This window comes from Acipenser ruthenus, chromosome 5 (genome assembly GCF_902713425.1).
Source record: "Acipenser ruthenus chromosome 5, fAciRut3.2 maternal haplotype, whole genome shotgun sequence".
Classification (NCBI taxonomy): domain Eukaryota; kingdom Metazoa; phylum Chordata; class Actinopteri; order Acipenseriformes; family Acipenseridae; genus Acipenser; species Acipenser ruthenus.
The window spans coordinates 44290037-44314768 of NC_081193.1; the positions used below are offsets into that span (position 1 = coordinate 44290037).

General features: G+C 39.2%; 1 long non-coding RNA gene across 1 annotated transcript; it reads left to right on the top strand.

Moving 5' to 3' along the window:
• Nucleotides 1-19284: 19284 nt before the first annotated feature.
• LOC117402425 (uncharacterized) lies at nt 19285-24504 on the top strand. Its single transcript, XR_004544459.3, has 3 exons — nt 19285-19350; nt 23150-23303; nt 23722-24504. It is a non-coding gene; the product is annotated as an uncharacterized LOC117402425 (long non-coding RNA).
• Nucleotides 24505-24732: the final 228 nt, after the last annotated feature.

Consider the following 24732-nt stretch of genomic DNA (forward strand, 5'->3'; position numbering starts at 1 on the left):
AATTGTATCGTGTAAAATAAATAAAGTACTTTTTTCAGCTGGTGGTAAACACAATTAGAGAATGATCGGTTATATTGCTTAAAATACAAATATATTTACCAATACAGGCTATTACTTAAGAGCAGAGATGAGTGGTTTATTTTTGGCACGGGATAAATAAAATAGTATTACACGTGGAGTTTGTACAAAAAATATATATATTCACTTACCTTAAAAAAAGTTTGAATACTGTAAATATCTTAAACATACTTTGAGAAAGAGTAAATTATCCTACTGCAGATTTTAATTGAGATATTGAAACTTCTTTCTCCGTTGACAGTTTCTTTCAAACCCATTATCAAAATACTGTATCGGTTGAAATGATCTTCCTCAGACACCGCTAAGATTACAAGTATCAATGCTTGGTTTAGAAGCTTGGTTTAGACTACAGTATACTACAAAGTCAGATGAATGTAGTACCAATGGGGGGGGGGGGGGGGGGGGGGGCAGCGGGACATACCAATCCTTCCCCGGGGCCCATGACGGCTCTCGGCGGCCCTGGTGCCCACGTAAAAGAGAGAGAGAGAGCAGAACACACTCGCCACACATTCAACACAAGATGTATTAGTAGGATTTTATAAAGTAATGCATAAAATTTGCGGGTACAGTGACCTACTGGGGAAGTGCTTCCAGGGAATAAGGGCATGACATGAGGTGAACCATACTCGCGCTAAGTAGAGACACTGAAGTCAAAGTTTTTTTGTTCGAAACTAAAGGGGTCCGGGCAGGGGGTTTTGCAGCAGTATACATTTATATATTTTTTTCTTTTATACCACCCCACTTTAACCACTGACCCCAACCCGATGCGGTCGACCCGATCTAGATGGGGGTGTATTTTGTGCTGGAATCCTAACTAGGCTTGCCAACTGTCCGGTTTTTGACGGACATCGATTTTTAAGGAAATTTTCACAGTGTCTGGTTCTGACTGGACTGCAAAAGTAGAGTTCTTGCGAATCTTGCTTACTCACTGCTCCTTGCCTAACACTGGTTGTCCTCAAAATCGAAAATATTTGAACATTTTTTCAAATTTACATGCAATGGAATAATGAAGCTTACAGCTAAATGTCTTTGGCATTTGGTAGTGTTTGAGTAAGGTGGTGCAGATTTATTGGAGGCTAGTTCCAATACAGTAGTTTTTATTGGAATATTTTAATTCAAATACAAGTCACATGCTCTTACATACAGGAGAACAACAAAGGCACTAGATAAATAAAATTACTGTTAATGTTAAAAACTACATGTAAACCACTGTTTTATTCACCTAAAAAAAAAAAGCCCTGCGCCTTTGCATTTGCTTCAAAATAGGACCCATAGTGTGCTTATCCAAAAATACTGAGTATGTTAATTGGGTATGTGATTCTTCATAATATTAAAAATAAACATCTGGTTGAGAGCCTAAATGACTGACTTTGAACAAGGTCTGTGCCGATGATGTTTCTTTAACCATCGGTTCAGTTAACTCTTAAGTGATTCAGTTAAATCTTATGTGATTGTGGAGACATCAAGAGGTATCAAATATTTACAAAAAACGTATTAAAAACTTCATATGTCAATGGTGACCTTAATGCACTTACATTGTCGTTCGTGGGATTAAAGCGTGAATGCCTCCAAAAATAAAAAGACCACAATTCAAGTTGGATTGGATTGGCAGATGAAATAATTTCTGCCTTTGTGACCACGAGCTTGGCAAAGAGTAATGGATGGAAACCATAAGATTGTTTGTTGTACTATTAATCCAGTGCTTAAATACTGCAGTGCATATATGGACTTAGTAGGCCTAACTAAAACAGGGGCATGATCTATTGAGATCCACTAATCAGTGGTATTCAGCTGTTGGAGCTTATTGTATTTGGCAAATCTGGGATAGGCTAAAATATACAACAGAAGAAACACATATTTAAGTTTGATGTAAACACTTATTTATTACAGCATTTTATTATAAAATAAACTCTGCCATGATTTATTTTAAAAGAATACCTGTTTTTCTTCTGGGAGCAAACTAGCTATTTTTTTAAATAAACACTGAAACTTGAGAACCCTGTCATATTTAAAAAATATTTAAATGTATAAATAAGGCACAGAGGTAGTATTTGTGCCCCCATGGATCTGTGCTAAAGCAGAGCATTAGCTACTGTATTATACTTATAAGGTAAAAAAAAAAAAAACAGGCACCATTAAGGATTGTTGGCTATCTCAACCTTTTGTTTTCCACAGGTTTAAACATTTATTTTGATTATTATTCCCCAGCAATATAGATATTGCAGAGGCACCAATATGTACAAGAGAACCGCCTATTCAGTTGTGATAAACTTATATGGATATTAAATCAAGTAACGATGAGCTAAATGGTGTTAAGGCTTTGTTTAGTTGGTTCAACAATTTGATACAGAGTCTTGTGTATAAGAACCACTGAATAATGTTTAGCCAAATGAAACTGGGCACTATAAACTTCTGTTATTTAATAAGAGTTTACATTACAAATAATTAGGTACAGAAAATAGGATATGAATGAGGTTGAATACACAAATCAGTTATAAATCATTTTGTCTCAATAGCAGTATCTCTCGTTACTATCATTGTTTTGAAGTTACATTCACCAAAATACTTTGACAAAAACACTTATTGTTAAAATGTATAGATCAGTGTTGCACAAAGTTTTTAAATGCCGCCCCGCTTTTTTAGCATGTATTTTTTCCTGCCCCCCCCCCCCCATATTAAAACGTTATACCATAATTTTATATTTTAAGTTTTTCCCCCCGATTTCATGTAAATTGCATATTTTTTCCTTAAACACAAAAAAGTCCAGATTTAGCTAAATACATATGTATTTACATTAATACAGGACATTTTTTTTACACTTATCGGCACTGTTCACTGCAGTTTCACTGACACACTCGCCACTTCAAACATAATTTCTCCGGTTCTACAAGTCCTACCTAGAGTAATCGTCAACGGCTCATTTGAAAGGTAAGAACTTGGCCTAACTAGTAGTCTTTTATGTATTTATTTAACATGTTCTATCTTTTTTTTTTTTTTTAAAAGAACAGCCTCTTTAGTCGTGCCGCCCCTTAGTGACACTCCACTAGCAATCCATCAACAGGGCTCAGTAAAGCTTATTTGTGTTTTAAATGCTAACGAGACAATATTTAGCAAGTGAAAACAAAACAGCTCTGACAGCATGTGTGCTGCTTGACACATACAGGGCAAAACATACTCCCACACAAACCTCTAAAGGGTTTCAATGAATGCTCTCAATAAATACAAAAGTCTGTACAAGTTATGATCAATATTAATTATTTCATTCTGAAAAATAATACTACAGCAGTATAATTAGGACAAAGGCAAAGGGGTCTCTGGTCAGCAGCCCAGGTATTTATCTCTAGATCGGGTGTCATTTTACATAATCTCTTCTCACAAATACAGTACAGCCTGAGGTCTTGCAGTCTCCTTCAAGCAGGCTTTGAGCATTAAATAAAAGCATTCACCATGGGTTTAGTTTTACAACCCACTTGGCCACAAGTTAAAAACGTATCTAAAGTATGTCAAATGCTTCCAATTATTCAAGTTGGATACACAAGGAGTGGTTCATAATATCAGTTAAGTGGTTTTGCTGGCAAAATGCAAAGTGCTACATTCAACAAGTTCTCTTTAACCCTTAAAACACTCAGAAAACCAATGTTCCAAATACCTTTTGTTTTTAAGTTAAGTATGCATGCTAAGAGGCATGTCCCAGTTCAGAATTCATTCAGCAATGATTTAGATTAGAAGTTTCCATTTGTAACAAAGTGATAAGTTATCTGGAATTTCACCAAGAGACAGACAAACATGCAGTAGTTGTAGGGTACTTCATATTATTATTATTATTATTATTATTATTATTATTATTATTATTATTATTATTATTATTATTATTTATTTCTTAGCAGACACCCTTACCCAGGACGACTTACAGTTGTATACAAAATAAAATACATATCAAGAATTACAGTACAATTAAGAGCAAATACAAAACACAGTACAATTTGATATTGGGGCAGTTCAAGAGCAGATAACAGTGTTGATGGTTACATCAGGGTTAGATACGAGTGCAAGTGAAATACAAAATACTAGATTGGATTAAGTGCAGGATAAAATACAGGAAAATAGGGAGCGTATAAGGGCAAGTTAAAGTGCATTAAAGGCAGAGTGCGATATTGTGCAGATGGGAAGAGTTGAGTTTTACAGGTGTTGTCTGAAGAGGTGTGTCTTGAGGATGCGCCGGAGGGTGGTCAGGGACAGGGCAGTCCTGACATCCGTAGGAAGGTCATTCCACCACTACGGGGTGAGGGTGGAAAAGGAGCGGGCTCTGGAGGCAGGGGAGCCTAGAGGAGGTACAGCCAGTCTTCTAGTGCAGGTGGAGCGGAAAGGTCAGGTGGGGGTGTAGGGAGAGATGAGGGTCTGGCGGTAGCTGGGTGCAGTCTAGTCAAGGCATTGGTAGGCGAGTACAAGAGTCTTGAACTGGATGCGAGTGGTGATCGGGAGCCAGTGGAGTGAGCGGAGCAGTGGAGTAGCGTGGGAGAAGCGAGGCAGAGAGAACAGGCGAGCAGCAGAGTTCTGGATGAGGTGGAGTGGACGGGTGGCGGACACAAGTAGGCCGGCCAGGAGGGAGTTGCAGTAGTCTAGGTGGGAGAGTACCTGGGCCCGGACGAGGTGTTGTGGTAAGTAGTTGGTGAGGAAGGCTCGGATTCTTTGTATGTTGCTCAGGAAGAATTGGCAGGTGTGTGCTATAGTGGAGATGTGCTGGGAGTAGAAGAGGCGGGGGTCCAGGGTTACTCCAAGGTTCTTGGCTGAGGAGGAGGGAGAGAGTGTGGTAGATTCCAGAGAAATGGAGATAGAGAGATCAGAGGAGGGGGAAGATGAGGAGGGGAAGAAAAGGAGGTCAGATTTAGAGAGGTTGAGTTTGAGGTGATGTGAGTGCATCCAGGAGGAGATAGCAGACAGACAGGTAGAGGTACAGGAGGGGAAGGTGGGGTCAGAGGGGGGAAAGGAGAGGAAGATCTGAGCATCATTAGCATAGAAATGGTATGAGAAACCATAGGATGCGATGAGGGGGCCCAGGGAGCAGGTGTAGAGAGAGAACAGGAGAGGACCCAAGACTGATCCCTGGGGGACTACTGTTGAGAGAGGGTGAGGCGTGGAGGTTGAGCCGTGCCATGTTACCTGGTAGGTGTGGTTGGAGAAGTAGGAGGAGAACCAGGCCAGAGCAGTGCCAGAGATCCCCAGGTCAGTGAGAGAGGATAGGAGAATAGAGTGATCAAGAGAATCAGGACATAGGAGAGAGAGGCAGCACGGGCAGTTTAGCGAGTTACTGACAGACAGGAGAGCAGTTTCAGTGGAGTGAGCAGAGCGGAAACCAGATTGGAGAGGGTCAAGCAGAGAGTGCTTAGACAGGAAAGCACAGAGCTGGTGGTGGAATGCCCGCTCGAAGGTTTTAGAGAGGAAGGGCAAGTGGGAGAGGCAAATGGAGGCAAGGACAGAGGGAGAGAGAGATCGGAGATTATGGCGGGAGGTGACAGTGGGTGTAGGTGGAGTAGGGAGAGAGGAGAGAGACAGAGAAAAAGAGATGAAATAGTAATCAGAGAGGTCTAGAGGGGTGACAGAGAGGGTGGAGGGGCAGCAGGCCCTGGAGAAGGTGAGGTCCAGTTGACGGACAGCATTGTGGGTAGGAGGGGATGGAGAGAGAGAAGCTGAAGGAAAGGAAGGAATGTGGCAGAGTGGGCAGGGTTGGAGAGATGGATATTGAAATCACCTAACAGGACAGTTGGGGTAGACAGAGAGGGGAGGGAGGAGAGGAGATAGTTGAGTTCATCGAGAAAGTGAGTGAGAGGTCCAGGGGGACGGTACAGTACAATTAGCAGAAGCTGACAGGGAGAGGTTAGTTGGACTGCGTAAAATTCAAAGGTATTAACAGAAAGTGAGGAGAGGTCAGAGGGGACAGAAAAGAGTAAGGAGGGAAAGAGGAGAAGACCAGTCCCGCCTCCCTGTCCAGTGAAACGCAGAGTATGGGACAGGACGTAGCGAGAGGACAGGGCAGCAGGAGTTACAGTGTTATCAGGAGAGAGACAGGTTTCAGTGAGAACAAGGAAATCAAGAGAGAGTTGGGAGGCAAAGGCAGAGATGAAATCAGCTTTGTTAGCAGAAGAGTGACAGTTCCAGAGGGCACCAGAGAGAGTGCGGGGGGGGGGGTTGGGGATGCAGAGGTATGAGGTTAGAGGGGCTAGGAGAGCAGCGGTGGAGAGAGGACAGAGGATGGGAGTGAGAGAACAGAATAACAGGGATGTGAGAGACAGTCATAGCAGGACAGGTGAGACACAGACGTACAGTAGTAGTGGGAGGGTACAGATCTGTCTAGTAGTTGGCGTCTTCCAGAGTGCTGCTAGGTTTGGATTTTCTCCAACAGCCTCTCCTTGCACCCTCACTTTGCAAGGGAACTAGTTAACAGCTGCTAAACTGCGCTAAGACCGCTAAGACAATACTTAAGCAATACAATAGTTTCAATGCACTTCAATGGGATCACACAACTATAAAAGCTGTGTGGAAAACAATCATTGTAAATCAACCTATATTCAATTCACACTCACCTGGTACTAATCACAACAGTGGATCGCCCAATTAAAACACCATCTTAAAAATGTTACTTAAATATAGCTAATGTTAAGAGTTGGAGTGAGGCCTCTAGTAGCCAGTGGGAGAGATTTGGAAAAGGTCCTCGCTCTGACTGCCACAGCTCAGACTGCCCTTGGACTTGTGGACCTTAGACTGGCTGGCGCTTAGAACGGCTGGCGTTCTAAGACACTGATTGCCAATTTATATTAATTATCCTGTAGGCCTGGAGCTGTATACTTAACATTAAATTAGCATCAACCTCACAATTCAACACACCCCAACACAGTTTGGATCACTTAATTACTTTTTTAATTTGTAATTTAAGTGCAGCCTGGTTACCTAAGCAAGCAACGATTCTAACAAATAAACTACAATAACCTTATGCCTCAACGCCGATATCTGTCAGAGGGTTGTGTTAAATTAATGTACTAGTGTTCCTATAATCCCCAGAGTTTCCTCAGAACGGGAACACAGAGAGCAAATCTTCATACTCTAAAACATTCCTAATTGTAAGGAAACGAAACAATATATCATTCACCCAGAGCTTAGCCTTGTGATAAATTGCTGTGGAGTGCTATTTCATCTACTTGTTTTGTAATAACTCTAGCACTTTCAAACACTCACTTAAAACTGTTGTTTAACTCAACATTAATTTATGAGATCTGGGTCTTTCATACATTATAGAGAAGCATTACATTTTAGGATTTCATAAATATCATATAACTTTAGTCTTACCTGGAGGGCTGAACTGCAGAACTTTAAAAAAACCCCATATCTGATCAAGAGGCCAGTTGACAATTATAACAGGCTTTTCTTGTGGTATAGCAGGAGCTTGCAAGTTTTTCCCTCAAATCAAATGTTATACTGGGTGCTTATCACTGAATGCAAAAAAACTACAAGGTTGTAACTACTGTATATAAGTGATTAAATACTATTTGGACTGGAAAGTCGACAGGGGCTATTTTAGTGACCCATAATCATCAGGTGACTGATGATTCCAGGTGGAGAATTCCTAGGCTAGGCCGAGCTTCCAGGGTTTGCTATCTTGATAACTTCCATTGTCTGGGTTTGGCAGATGACAAGTTAAGATTGACAAGTGGAATGAAGGAGCTGGACACCAGTGAGGCATCATTCAAATCAGGCATGTGTATGGTTTACAATGCCCAATAAGGTACTGTAACTAAGACGAGTAGACAAACTTTTTTTTTTTTTTTAACTAGCTGAAACATTTGTCTACTAAGTTTTACCTTATTATTTACAACCAGTTAGTATGGCTTATGTTTTTGTTTGCTTGATTTATAGTTACAGTATTACATTAATGTTACTCATAATCTACCTTCCTGACACCCCTCCACCTGGGACTATTACCTATTTTGTTTACAAAGGGAAAAAAAGATAGCCCTACTTTAATGTAATGTTGGGGCAGTAATTTATTGGTTTCTTACTGAATACCTAGGTTTAAAAATTAAGGTTGGATCTGGTCATCCAAAATTGTCAGTTGCCTTTTGAACATGAGTCACTCTCAAATTTATTTTAAGAAGAAACCGTTTGAACAACCGCTCAATTCCTTGTGTACCTTAAGGGGTTCAATATTATGCTATTTTAGTAAAATAAATAAATAAATAAATTAATAATAATAATAATAATAATAATAATAATAATAATAATAATAATAAAACATGGGTTAGAAGCTACCGTGCAATATTAATAAATATTGAGCCTCTGCAGCCTGTTAACCATTGATGTAAAATGACTGGATTTTCCCAGAGGCTACCGCTTAACCCCAGTGAAACCAGCGGTGTTGTTTAACGTTTTTTCATTATCATTTTGAAGAACTGAATAAAACATATTACCAAGAATATTGCATATTATACTACAGTCCATAAACAATGTTTTTTCTGTGTATTGGTCATTTATTGCAGCATTAATTGTTTCTAGTCGCCCTTATTCTCACTGATGAGCCTCTGTTGTTAAGGTATATGGTTGAGTTACTTCCTAAAGTGAGTTAGGGGCTATGGTGGCATATTAATTTTGTTGTACACTAGAAATACAAAGAAATTCAAATTAATAAATACACACAAAGGACTAAAACTTAATTTAACAGCCAAATAACTGTTAATATTTTTTGTAGCCTCACAAGTTTCTTGAAAAAAATAACTTCTTTTTAAAAATATCTTAACTTTTCTTAAATATTGTGCAGTGAACTAAGCTTACAGTCACAGAACAAAGATTATATAGAGAATAATGCATGGGGTAGTGTGTGATATGATAACTTAATGCACACCGAGGGCATCCCACCCCAAAGGTGGGCATTACATTCTCATTTATTACATACTACCCCATGCAGTATTTTTGTATAATCTCTGATGAGCAAATTTTTTCTTCCATAGTTTAAAGGTTCTGTTGCTTGTTGTGGGGGGCTTACTCAATGCCGACGCTAGGATTTACCTAGCCCCCCCCCCCCCCCCCAAAAGGCGTAGCTGCAGCATTTAACCTAACGAAAACCTTAAATACATCAGCAACAACATTTGTATCGGTCAAAAAACGTTTTTTTTTTTTCTGTGAACAAGACAGTAATTAATCAAGCAACAGTATATCCACACATTTTAAGAATTCAATTATGTAACAAGATTAATCAATTTGATTAATAACTTGATTTAGTTAATATTGAAAGAAACTATTAGCTTCAAATCAGTCACAAAAACGTATTAATCATAGGCATCAAATTAATTTGTAATTAATGTTTTAAAGTACAAAAGTTAGTATGAAAAAGTTAGTATAATGTGACAGGTGCTGTGAAACTCAGGAAAGAACATAAATGTAGCACTCTGATTGGTCACTGTCAAATAGTTTACAGCATGGTGATGCAGAGTCGTTGTTGGCATGAGAAGGGATGTTGGTGAGGTTCAGTTGTGCATACGATGTGAATGATTTCTGGGGGTGCTCCTGGGTGGAAACATATTTTAAACAGGCTCTGTGCTAAAATAAATAACAGTATGGAATCTCAGATGATGCCGAAGGTATACCCCACGGTTGTATCATCAAAGGGCCACCTGTTTGGACCTTATAGAAGAGCAAGTGCTATGAGTATATTGAATGGATAAAGCTACGATATTGTATTTATGTGACAAACTTAAAGAGGATTTAGGTCATGCATTGGCAGTATCACTCACAGCTTTGTCATTCTTTGCCACCGGTTATTTATATGATATCCTATAATACACTCAAGTGTTACTAATTTGCATATAGTGCAAATGGGTTCATAAAACTATAATTAATGCATTATTATTATTATTGTTGTTGTTGTTAACAATAACACAACATACATTTACAAAATTAATTAAAATGAGTTCTCTACCTATTTTTTCTTTTTCTCTTTGTCCTGATGTACTTGCTTTCTTATTATGTTCTGTTAAATGTATCTCTTACTCCTACATATCTCCTGAAACACACATTTGTTTTTCTCCACCTTTGCTACCTTTCAATCCCACCTGTCCATTGATTGAAATCCTGAAATGACGTACATTTCCATAGGTTTCTCATTTAAATACTGAATAGTTTTTCCGCCACCTTTATGTAAATTGCACCCATTCCACCTGTTGGAAAGCTGGATGAGCCTATTGAAAAAAATTCTCACCAGTTATTATAAATAAATAAAAAATTCAGTCTACAGCACCAAAACGAGATTAATCGCAAAAGTGATGAACATAAAAATGCAAGTATCTGAATTTATTTTTCCACTGTATAAAGGATATCACAGCACTGAGTGCCCCCACTGCCGCTTTGCCGGTCAGCTCGGGATCTCCGTCCTACGCTGTTATGCACTATACACTGGGGTGGCCAAGGTTCCCCTAACACTACACATGTCCCCTCGGGTACGTAACAATAGATTTTAATAAATTGTTTATTTATTGCTAACTGTCTTCCTCAGCCGTGCTTGCTCGCTCCAGCCAGCGTCTCTGTGTGTTTCCAGTCACGGCCACCCGAATGCATAACCCAGCGCAGTACTTATGGGCCGAGCAATCCCCCAAGGCCCGCCTCTCAGCCACTCAGAGGGAAAGCCAACACACCCTCTTCCGTCACCTCTCCGTGTCATCGCCATGACTGACAGGCGGATCTATGAGGCTGCTGCCCCCTTCCTGCAGTACCATGCATGCGCCAAATAGTCAGCACAGATCTCCCCAGTTACTGAAGGCGATATTTATTTCTGTAGTAGGGTGGTATTGACTAGCTGATTTTCTAAGCAAGTTACATTCAGCAGGTTGTAAAATCGGCCTACAGGCTATACACATATAGATGGATACGTAAAAATATTATTATTATTATTATTTGTTTATTTATCAGATGCCTTTATCCTAGGCGACTTACAGAGACTAGGGTGTGTGATGTATGCATCAGCTGCAGAGTCACTTACAACTACGTATCACCCGAAAGACGGAGCACAAGGAGGTTAAGTGACTTGCTCAGGGTCACACAATGAGTCAGTGGCTGAGGTGGGATTTGAACTGGGGACCTCCTGTTTACAAGCTCTTTTCTTTAACCACTGGACCAAAAATACCTTCCTGCTAACTTCAAGTTGATGACACCAACTCCAGGCTAGAGTCAGATATACAATAAGTTTTTAAGTTTTGTCTCACAACTTGACTTATATAGGGCTCTATGTGCAAAGATAAACACAGATTAAGCACTGAGTCACTCATTTGACATCACTCGTCATTTGATTACCTAGCTCATTAACGCTCAGCGACAATAAATAGAACCCTGAGGCAGAGCGGTTGTTTCAGTATCCCTTAATGTGCATATCCTGAAACACTGTTTTTAATTAAATAAATCCTCAACACTGGTTTACATAAACTCTTCAACCACTATTCTCTTGAACCAGTTTGACCAGCTGAAAACCTGTGCTACCTGCTCTATGAACATATTGTGGCAGACTAGGGGATGAAGGAGAAGAAAATGTAGTCCAGGAGGGGATATGGACAGGGCCTACATTGTTCGAGAGCAGTTTCCAATCATCGGTGCTCACGCAAACACCATTCATAAAAGCCAGAGCATGAAACTCAAAACAGTGACAATGGACCTTGGTAACTCAATTTTCTCCTGTGGCCAGTTTTGTGGCACTTTCTAGAGTTACTTCTTTAAGTGGTGTCCATCTTATAAACTTTGACCCCACCTGCATTAAAGCACTTCCATCTGGAGTTGAAGAGTACAGCAGGCTGAGAAGTCTTTACTGCCCTGAGTTCATAAGCTTGAAGGAGACCAATACGCACAAGGGATCCATGGTGAAGGATCGTGTGTATTTCGTACGTTAAGTTATCACCAACGTTCAGGAACAACAAAAGCTACCACTTTCTGAGGGAACAGTTGCAGTCACACATTCAATCAGAGGCTTGAGCAACACTCATCTCACATCCTGCTATGCAAACCCCATGTTACAATGTCTTCTTCACTGCCAACTTCTGAAAGCATCATTAAAACAAGATGAACAACAAGCCCTCAGGACTTTTGTTACCAGCTATGATCAGTTGCCATCCACTACATCTCTCAGTACTGTGGACATTTGTCACTTCTTAGGAGAACCCTTCAGTAGAGTTCAGCAGTAAGATGTTGAGTTTCTCACCAGAAATAATGTGATCTGGTTTCAATTACCACAAGGCACGATATGCTATGTACACAATGTTGGTACCACACATCAAATCAAGCAAATCAAGAGGTGGGGCATGTTTACTCTCTACATGTACCTGATGGTACACATTCCATGTGTTTGGAACAACTAATTAATATGGAACACAAGTGGGCACCCATTGCTGGTGGATAATGTGACCACTGCCAAAAACCTACACTACTTAAACGCAAAGTCCTTCAGTCAGCAGGAAGAATGCTTGCAGTCCTGATTATGCTTTGGCAAATCAAACCAAACGGGAATATTACAAAGCAACAAGATGTGAAGTTTACTGGTGTGCACAAGAGTAAAATTAATGTGGACAACTGCAATAACAAATTATCTTCCATTAGTATACACAAAGGAGGAGATGTCGCTTCAGGACACTACGTGCGTGTCTTGTCAGTACCTGGCACTACAAAGTGGGTGCATGCAGACAACACACTTATTGAAGTCAAACCATGGCCAAGAAATGCAAAAGACATGTACATGGCCTTTTATGAACAGATGTAATGCTTTAAGATTGGACTACATTGAACTAAGTTGATCAAATCACAAGATAAGGAGGCAGAAAATAGAATAATTTCAATAATTCATATGTTCTTGTAATTCACTTTAGCATTCATATGCATATTTAAGTTTGTAACCAAGTACAAATGAGTAGAATGAAGAAAAGCTTTGGAAATGTACATTCTATTTTACCATTGCTATGCTTTTATACTTTTGTACCAAAGTAAAAATCAGTAACTAGCAATAAAGTCATTTCAATGGTTTTTTTTTACTATACATTTGCATAGGTAAGTTTGAAACCTATTAAAAAATGATCTTGAAACTTTGAATGCTATCAAAATAATCTAATACTGTAAAACTTCAAATAATTGCCAGGTCTCAAATAATCACCTGTCTCCAATACACGCCAGGTCTGCTGCCAAATATTGTAAATAAACACCAGGTCTCTGTCATTGCCATTGAAGCTGAGGAAGATGACAAGGAGCTTGAGCGTAATGAACTGCTAATAAGTGACAGCGATGAAAGTGACTCTCAGGATTAATAAATAATAATAATAATAGAAAAAGTAATTTAAGGTAGGCCTACATGTAATGCATATTTGTTGAATGCAGTTATTATGTTATTAAAAGTTTTGATAATTTTAAGCGTGCAAAGTAGGTGTTTAACGTGTTTTGTCATATTGTAAGCTCCTATTAAGTGCCATTCTGCACATGTGTGGAATGTTAGCAAAAAGAAAGGGCCATATGCGATAATTAACTTGCCTTTAAAATAAGAACGGGAACAGACAGAGCAGAGCAGAGCAGGTAGACCTGGACAGACACACACCTATATTGGTTAAGCCCCGTTGATGGAGGTAGTATAATCGTTTATGAGTTTGCAGTCGGTCCGAATTGCTGTGTATTTAAAATACTGTACCTGGCTGTTAAACGGCCCATGGTTGTATCAACCAGTAGACTTTGATATCTGGCACTACCTATGGGAGTTTGTAAACAACTAATCCGTTGATGTTTTAGTTGGGAGACCGTGGGTGGAGTTAAGCTTGTAACTTTTTTTTTGTCTTGAGATCTGAGAGGAAATCACTGAACACATTCTAAGAGTTCTAAGGGTTCCTTCTACAGGAGGCTGCGTGGTCCAGTGGTTAAAGAAGGGGGCTTGTAACCAGGAGGTCCCCGGTTCAAATCCTACCTCAGCCACTGTGTGACCCTGAGCCTCCTTGTGCTCCGTCTTTCGGGTGAGATGTAATTGGTAAGTGACTCTGCAGCTGATGCATAGTTCACACACCCTAGTCTCTGTAAGTCGCCTTGGATAAAGGTGTCTGCTAAATAATAATAATAATTATTATTAATATTATTAACAATGGTAGATCTAATTCCATTTTTAAACACAAATTCGTATAGGTCTGCTTGTTCATTTTCATACCGTATTTCGTACTGTATACTTTGCATATCGTATCCTTGTTAACCAGTGCATATAAAAAGAGTGTAATAATACTTTCACTTCATACTTGAGGGTGTACAGTACAATGTAATTTTATTATAAAACAAACCTGTTACTTAGTTCCCACTGACACACAACCTTTTAACAAAGTTGCTGGAATGTTTAAATTGAGTTACGATGTTGCTATAAGGTTGTGTGTTAGTGGCTTCTCAATGACGCATGTGAAACTAGAGATCTAATAAACGCCGGTCTCCAATTCGCACCGGGTCTGCTGGCAAATATTGTAAATAAATGCTGGAAGCGTTTAATTGAAGTTTTATGGTATTATGTCTTTGCATTAAAATGCTTTCGCCATTATACTTACACAATCTGAAAATAACTAGTTCATAAATAATTCACGGTGATTGGTTGCAAATATGAACGTTGACTGTTCAGTAATTCTCCAGATTTGCACGCCGCTGTACACCTGCTTTTTAATGCTACTGGCCATTCAACCTTCCCTTTAGTCACATCAAGTGTCATTGTACTGTAATAAAATACAATATTCTGTTACCGATGCTCTGGCGGAAAAAAAACGGGACGAAATGAGTGTCCCAAGAAAGGTTCTGGGGACACTGGGACCAGTGATCCAAAATGGGATGTCTGGTCACCTTAAATATGTACTGTATTACAGACCATGTGTCGTCTCTTTTGGAAGTGATATTTTCAGAATCATGTCGTTCTGAATTAAAATTAAAATTAAAATACTGTTGAAAATATAGTACTGTACCAACAAAACCAACTACAGTACATCTAAATGAAAAACTACTTATTTTAAAACACAGTCCTTTCAGCTATGTATTTTTGACGTATATTTTTTGTGTTCCCTGAAAAACGAACAAAATTTAAATAATCAGATATGCGTCACACTTGTTTAATCATCACTGAAGTCAAAATTTTATAGGGTCAGATATGTGAGTACTGACTGTATATTGTGACAAAGTGGGGAATTGCTTTGCCACTGTCGGGACCTTTATCACTGTCTTCTATGTCAAAGACCAGGTTGATACCTGTACCGGGTATATTTATTTTTCATCTGCTTCTCTTCACAGAGGGTCGCCATGTGCAACACAAAATAAACAGCACTACCTAAACTTTAGACAGGTCTAACTAATAATCGGACAGCTAAGCAGTTTACCGATAAACCACTTATTCACAGTAACCATAATAATATCAGATACACAAATGCTGAATTACCTTGTCAGTTTAGTTCAGGTCTATCAACAGGATTACGCATCCTCTATTAACTTAATTAACTTAATTAAGTTCAGGTAAGTCTTACTCCTGGCTAATCTGTACCATGCCCCAATGTCTGCTGGGAAATGTAGTCCCATCTTCCCTTTTTAAAACCTAGGACTACATTTTTCTTTGCCACCAGCTAGAAAGGATATAGGCTGCACTTTATTCTCTGACCTATATACCTCCCCTCTACAACTTACCCCACACTGTGTCACAATATATCAAATGTATCTACCAGATATGTGATGGAAAATTCATTTTAATAATGTACTATACAGTAAATGAATGCAGTGATTCAACTCCAGTGCATGACTCAGTTCAGTTGGCTATGAGCACACAACCCAGATTTCAAAATAGTTGGAGACTAAGATATTTCATAGAACTCTAACCATAAGCCAACTTAGCATTCAGAACTACATTTTGGTGTTGTTTCTCTTTACAATTATTGTGAGAGCAGCGAAACCCCAGAGGTACATGGCTGATATTGAGTTCTAATAAAAAATGCACATTTATTTTTACATTATTTAGCAAGCTGCCCATTTTTTCTCATGTCTTTGATTGCTCAAGGTTGTTTTTTTTTAATAAATCTGATGGGATGTCCACACTTGGGTAATTCATTTGTTAATCTCTCTAGTTCTTTGGCACTTTCATATAGTCTCAAGGTTTTTCTATTAGATTTAGGTCAAGGCTTATAAGGCTGTACATTTTTTTCCTGAGCCAAGTACTCATACTTGTGCTTTGGGTATTATCCTGCGTAAGGTGCACAAGGCTTCCATTTTTACCATCTTCTGTATGTATGCTCTATAAAACTACCAATGATTCATTCATTTATTATATGCACCTCTGCAGCCTGTTATGAATCTAGATCACAAGAATCTCAACATCTGAATTTCATCTTATCAAGTCATTTTATCATTTTATGTTTCTAATACTTTTCATTGGTAATTATGTGTATGGAATCCATCTAAAATGTAATTTATCTTCAATGTAATACTTTTTTGTATAGGGTACTGGATATACTTGGGGGGGGGGTGTGATTTACAGACATCGATTCAAATATATGTTGAAAAGTCTTGCTTAAAGAGAATCATCTGCTATAGATGAAGATGTCTGGTACAGTATCTGTTTATTGATAAATGTTTGTAAATGTTTGTAACGATAATGATTCTTGTGTATATGAATATGAAATATTTTCAATTTCTGTAAAAAGTTGTTTGCTTTTTTTTCCTAAATATTTGTTTGTTTACCTTACAGCTTGAATATTCAAAATAAGTTGACAAGTGTTGTGTCACCTCACAAAAACCTGCATCACATCTGGTGTACGGCAGTCTTCAGAAAAGATGATTACAGTTGCGAGGCCTGTATTGTTTGAGGAAATCCCTTGGAACAATGTTATAATGTTACACACTATGGAGCATGTGCAAAGTATGACAACTTGGTCTGTAACTGGAAATAATGGCAGATAACGTGAACCAATCAAAATGCTGAAGCAATGGGCTCCCGAGTGACACATTCGGTAAAGGTGCGTGGAGTGCAGGATGCGCCCTATAGCCTGGACGTCACCAGTTCGAGTCCAGGCTATTCCACTGCTGACCATGGACGGGAGCTAGCAGGGGGCAGCGTGCAATTGGCCGAGCGCCGTCGGGGTGGGGGGGAGCTAAGGTCAGCCACAGCTCACCGCTCACCAGCGACCCCTGTAGTCTGCGGGCTTACCTGTAAGCTGCCCAGAACTGCGTTGTAGCTCTGAAGTGGCTGAGTGGTTGGTCTACATTGTGAAAAGAAGCGGTCGACTGATGCTTCGGAGGACAGTGTGTGTTCGTCTTCACCCTCCCGAGTCAGCGCAGGGGTGGTAGTGGTGACCTGAGCCTAAAAATAATTGGCTATTCTAAATTGGGAGAAAATTATAAAAAAAAACCAAAAACAATTGCCGACTACTAAATTAAAAAAAAAAAAATGCAGAAGCAGCAAGATATAGCCATGGGTGGATTTTGTTATTACCACCTTAGGGTACTACTCACTTGTTGATTTTTCATCCTATTCCAGTCCATGACCTTGTTCCAAACATGTCCTTAACACTATAATGACCAAGGTGGTCATTTTGACTGTTTTTGGAATTTAAATTTAAATTGTGATGTGTGTGTTTGGGATATAGAGCTGTGCTTTCCTGACTTTTCCTAAATATATGTACTAATTACCCTGACAAAGAAAGAATCGTGTAGCTGCAAAAATTAGGGAGATAAAATACCGTTATACCTATTCCAACCAGGAGAGATCAAATTGAAAAACACATTATGACGATGAAATGTTGTGGTATTATTTGTATTTATCAGTCGGGACTTGCCACTGTGTACTGAAGTTTGATTATATTAGTCTGCATTCCTCAAGTGACGTTTCTATTGTTTCAGTGAGCCTCCTGATAGCCCATCAATCAGCCTTGACAGCTCATGGGGCCCGGCTGTCTCCTCTGATTTATGTTTTAGATGCACTTTGGTTACTATTTAGTCACTTGTTTTTCAAAGAAGTTCATTGTTACCCAATCCACATTGAAAATGGATTGCAGAAGACGCAGGACAGCAAAGCAGTGTTTGGAATTAGTGCAAAGTTTACCAAACAACAATTCTGATGTAGCAGAGACGGACAATGATGAATCTGGCTCTGAAGCAGACTGGGTTTGCGAAGATGAATCTTCCAGCAGCAGTGACAGTGAGGAGGATGCCAGCGAAGTGCCAACACCGAGTGCGCGAAGAGGGCGCAGGAGATCCCGTGGGAGAAGAAGCAATCCTGTGGCAGTCCCTGCAAGGATGCCAGCCACTTCTCCTGCATCAGCCCCTGCACCTGATGCAGCCGCTACTTCACCTGAGTCAGCCGCTTCTCCAGCGGTAGCGCCAGCACCACCTGGCACTCAAGAGGCTGGTAATGATGGCACTGTTTGGAACACTATAAATCCTGGTGTTGAAGCTGTAGGTAAAAGGGATGAACATAATATTTTGAGGGAAGTTCCAAGGCCCACAGCATATGCAAAATGCAACATTGATGAGATCGCATTGAGTGCTTTTTGCCTATTGATTGACATGCATACGCTTCACCACATACAACGTTGCACTGAAGCAGAAGCCCACCAACAACTACAAGATGATCCCTGGTCAATGCCCTTGGAGGAATTAGCTTTCATTGCACTAGTATGTGCCCGTGGAGCATGTGGTGCCAGAAGCCTGGGTTACTGTTGATAGCTGTACCAAATGTGCATAGACAGCCTACGGTAAGTGCATTGCATATGTAGAAAAGTACAGGATCAGTGTGATTTGTGCCAACCCTTAGACTTTGTAAACGATTGTAAATAAAGCCCATTCTGTTCAAATGTTTATTTATTCATGTAATTTCGATTATAGTATGTTTGTGTATAAACACATAGCGTATATGCACTTTGTTATGTAGGCAATATAAACCCATTTATTTTAATTTTTTAATACTGATTTACATCGTTTCAGTTGTACAGTTTTGTATGTACATTTTTGTATTTATTTTCAAATATTTGTTTATTACATTTATTTACAATTTTTTGAGGTTGCACGTTATGTAATATATTCAAATTGACCGCTCATGGTTGTTCTAGGTATTGCGTATAAACACGGTTGTTCTAGTGTTAATTATTGATCTAAGTGGTCCAAAGTCTTGTTCCAGCTAGGTCAGTAGTTTATTTAAACATAGGTATGCATTTAAGTAATTAAGGACCTGGTTGTAACAAGTTTCTGCACTGAAATGTAGTTAAAGAGTCACAAGTGAGTACCACAGATCTTTTTCCTCATCAGAATCAATGCTTTGTTTGTTTGGCACAATATGTACTTTTAAAATTCCAAGTGAATAATATATGTTCAGATTAGCTTGTTGTATTACTCTTGCTGTGCCTTTTAAAATGGTACATTAGCTATACTGTTGCTGTGAAAAGCATGTCATAACATGTCTTTACAAAGCAACAATGACACCAGTCTGTGCACTTTCAGGCATGTTTTCTATAGGGTTTTTAATCTGTGCATCACCACACACGGTCATACAGGTATAAAAGGAACACTACAAATCTCAAACCTGCCTACGGCGGAGCCTATCTCCTCATTTTTGCAATGAGTTACCTAACTAATTAATTTCCTACGCTTCCAACGCTTGAGGAGAACCTGTGGTTCTGAAAAAAGAAGAGGGTAAAGCATGCGATTCTCTCTAAGGCACTTGTCAATTTTTAGTCCTGTTAAAACTGAAGGTTATTTTGAGCATTTCCATAACAATTTATAAAGTTTAACCTTCATTTTTTTATATGCAGCTAACCTGAACGTAACATAATTTGGACAACAGCCTTTTAATCAAGCTCCAAAGAAGAATAAAAGATGCATGTTTTGGAAATAGCTAAAAAAAAAAAAAAACACAAAATAACATGCTCCAGTGTCAAATGCAGATTTTCATTAGTATCTCTATTCTTTATATATGCTGTATATCTCAATACATTTTTTTTTTTTATTTATTGTGAAGCTTCTTTTTGGAAATGTTATCTGATCAACTGTAATGTAGATAATTCAAGTCTCACCTCTGTTTGAAGTGAAACTGACCAATAGTCGGTCACTTAAATGATGAAAGAGTATAGGCTTTGCACTTCTTGTGAGATTTAAATGGGTTTAAGGTATATAGCACCACCCTCTAGTGGCTGGTTTAACAGGCCCCCCACAACAAACCTGTATTACTGCAAATAAAAAATGTGTTTGTTGGAAAACCTACCACTTACTGTATCTAATTCACCCAGCAAGCAGATTTTAACAATTACCTATAAGATTTTTTTTCCTACAGTGCTATAACTAGTTTGTTTAACAAGTAGGATTTATTGTTATTAGACAATTTTATAGCTCTGCTAATTTTCAGTTAAAATAATTACAGCTATTTAGTGCAAGTTAATATACAACACATTTAATTTGAGAAATAGAAATGATATCAAAGAAGCGTGAAACGAAAGGGTAAAGTGTAATCTTTTGTATTGTTTGTTGTCTTAACACAGGCATTAAGTTATTACCCAATTGTTAAGTTAAACCCCTTTTTTTATCTTTTGTCATTATGTGATGTGCATAAGACTAGAATAAGGTGTTTTCTGCCAGCATATGTAACATGAAAATCATGTACAGTATATAGCATACAAGGTGGATTTTTTTTACCAAGACTGTATAAGTCACTGGCCATTTTCCACTATATATTTTTTGCATATGTTATATATCAGGCTCCTTTTTATCGCTTAATATTGTATGTCTGAAGTCCAAAACCAAAGAGGGACCTTTTTATTGTGTGTTATTATAGTACATTATGTCCAAAAGTTTATTTTGTTTTAGATTTTTTTTAGACAAACCTTCCTTGGATGTGCCTGCACTGCAGTCATACTTGGTAGACCATTTGCCATTATTCTTCACTTGTTACATATGGTGTGAGTATCAGTAGTCTTGGCTGCCGGATAAACTCTAGTCACAACAGCTTGTGTTTCCTGGCAAGTTGCAATAGTTCCTCATCCCTTCTGCTGTTTGTTGCTTTCTCTCTCTTTGCCCTTCTGTTATGATTCAGACTGGCAAGCCACCATCATCTTTGATAGTCTGTTTCTGACCACAGTTAAAACTAAGTTGCAAGAGGGGTGTGAACCACAGCCAGTTGGCAGCTCAAGTCTATCCCAACTTCTGGTATATAAAAGCCTATTATGTAGCCCTTTTTATGCATTTGTTTACATTCCTGCTGACAAGGATGCCTTGCTTTGAGAAGTCACATTCAAGGCAGTCATGGAAGGCTTCAGTGTACATATCAGGTTCACAATGGATTGATCATTTCCTATGTTAACCTATTAAGTCTGGATCAGGGGCAGGAGCTAGACTCCTCCCTATCCTTTGATCTCCTATCATCAATCAAATCTACTTCCTATTTAAACCATTAGTCACACCCTATACTTCCATCTTGCGTTTTTTTCCGATTTGGTTCTGAACCTAAGCGAATTGCAAGACCCCAGCTAATTTCTTTCAGCGTAAAGTTAAAGAACAATCAAGTATGGCTTACTTACCGCACATCTCTTCCTCGGATTCAGAGGGTTTCGAGGATAACTTCATGTCTGTATCAGACCATTCTCTGACAGTGTCAATCCAGCAACCGATCACCCCACCACTCTTCCCTCTATCAGGCATCTCTCCGAACAAGTGCCCCCCGAGCAGGATACCATACCACTACCTGCCATTCAAGGAGTTAATCCTCACCGGTCCAAGCTGTACTTTAAGGACTGGACTTTCAACAAGCTCATAAAGAACAACCTCCGGTCTACAACCTTGCATCTGCAACAGCATATGGTTCCGCCGCCTCAACCACTGCCCGCCGTCACTCCATATCTCCACAGATCTGGCACAGCATAATTGAAGATTTCCAGATTTCACCGTCTGGTCCTTCATTTTCAACTAAATCCAGCTATCAGCGGACTACTCAATACAGCGCAAGCATACATGGCTGCAGCACTCGCTCCTTCCACCAGATCCTCTTATTCCACTGACTGGACCACCTATTTACATTTGATGACCTAACAATGGAAACTATATGTTTAACTGCATTTTTAGATTTTTTTTAAGATGCTCAGAATATACAGTTACTTCTATTGTCAGCTTTCCTATGCTGGGTATTCACTGCAGTGATCTCACGCCCATCCTAGATTCTCACTTTATCCTCTTGCGCATTTCCAAAACGGATCAGCTTCGGCAAGGTCAATTTATTCAGCTATTAAAAATTGACACTCCTCTATGCCCATATGCTTCCATGCAGAAATATATCACAGAACGCAAACCTATTTCAAATTCTGACCCACTATTCGTCGATTCAAGCCGGATTGTTATATCCAGACATTGGTTCACATCTCATCTGTCTTCATTGGTTTCCAGAGCAGGACTTTCCCCTCAATTATATACTCCTCATTCATTCAGAATCGGGTCAGCCACATCAGCAGCAATAGCAAAGATTGACCAGCATCTAATTAAAAATATGGTGCGCTGGACCTCATCAGCAGTTGAATCATACATATGTTCTTCCCCATCTGAGATATCTTCTGCACATCGGTCTATTGCTAGTATGTCTGGAGTGGGGACGACTGTTCCGCCAGGGCCACTAAAGGTTTCCCCCTAAAAAGAAAGGTTTTTTGTTCCCTTTCCACTGAGCGGAGGGTCTTCACATAGTCAGTAAGGATCCAATTACTAACCTTCTTTGTTCTGTTATATGTTTTCTTTCTTTTTTTGTTTGTATATGCATTGGTGGTTCTTTTGTTTGTCAGTAATCGTAGGACTCTTTAGCTTAGTGAGTTAGGGTCACTTAGCTATTCTGGTTAGCTATTCTGGACCTTTATGCAAGCTGCGCTTCCTTTACCTACACAAGGGAGGTTCTCTCAGTGAGTCAGAGGGGACCCCCGGCCAAACCCAACCTTTTAGCATCTCATACGCTATCACTCCCCTCGCAATCCGAGGATCTAAGCTTATTCTAAGTAACTTTGCAGAAGGAGCTCTTCCTTTGTAACACGGGACAATCTTCTCGTTTCAGGTTCTCTGGGGGTGCCTCTCCGCCCCAGCTTTGGAAGTCTATAATTCACCTCATCGAGGGTTAGCTCTCAACGAGCCAGAGTTCCACTTTCTTTCTTCCTTTCAGGTTCTGCCGTGGCTTGGTCCTAATGGTGGGCGGCTCTCCGAGAAGTCAGGTGACGTCTCTATAAGTAGCCTGGCTCCTACCCGGTGACATGGTAGATGCCCTCAGAATCTTGAAACTGGAACTAATGTTTAATCAGTTGTACCACAATTGTAAAATAGTAACAACACAACAAATAAAATACTAATTAAAAATACAGCTTTACATCTTTGTAGAACATGTGTTTTATTTAAAAACATTTTTAAATAAATTCAGAGTGACCAATTATTATTATAATTTTTTTCCCCTCCCAATTTGGAATGTCCAATTATGTTTTTTCTCCTCATTGCAGTGAGTCCCCGCACAGCACAGACGTTCTGAGGGCATGTGAGCGTCCACCAATCTCACAAGCTTTAAACCAGAATTGCTTTTATGCCAAGCAATCCAGAGCAGAACAGAGATCACTGAATGTGCTTTTGTCTGGCCAGTAGGGTTCGCTGTTGCGCGATGAGGAGAAGCAATCCCTGCCAGTTTCTCATCCCCCACCCTGGGAGCGTCAAAGCCAATGTGACACCCCCTTCAGAGTCCGCAGGAAAGGTCAGCCTCTTTTCACAGCCCGGACACGAACTGGCACCGTCCAAGCTGTATGACTCATCCTGCGCTACCAGAGGCCGTGCTTTTATCACCTTATTTACCATAGCTGTCGTCTACATTTTTTTCTGTTAAATAGGATCAAACCCAGTCCAAATGATCCTATGATTTTTTTTTCAACTGAATTGGTAATCATTAAGAAGAAAAGTACAATTATTACAAAAAAAAAATACAAATATTAATTGCTGGTTGAATTTGGTAAAAAAAAAAAAAAAAAAAATTGGTAAGGTTCTTGGTTTAGCTTTGTGCACACCCCAGTTTGTTCTCCAATGGAATACAGAACGCTTTTTTTTCTGATTGGGAAAACAATTGAGAATCATTCCAAATTTACAATCAATCGTACCATTTTGCACCATAGAAAGGCATCTTTATGTAGCCATATTTAACAACTTGAAATGTAATTTAGAGATACTGTCTGCTCTAGTAAAGTACACAATCACAATTGCAGCTAAACAGAGCAAGTTACACATGCTTTTTTTTAAAAAATACAGTATATGGAAAAAAACCTGTAATGCTCCTTTCAATGTCTGTATTGCTTCCTGAATTATACCAGTGCATACAGATGATAAAACTGCCTGCTGATGGTGTGTCTGTTTGGCTCACAAATAAACATGTGTCAATGTCTTGTGTTTCTTCAGCTGAAAGTAACAACAGATTAGTTCTGTGTCACTTAATTTTAGGGTATAACTAAGTGACTAAGTGGTATTCGGTACAGTATTCAGATATTTACATACAATGTACCATACTCTTTGGGCATCCTATAAATACACACTAAAACTGAAGGCGTTTTTCTGACAAAACACATACGTTTATTAAATAGATATAGAAGGGTCAAAATCTTGAACACTGCT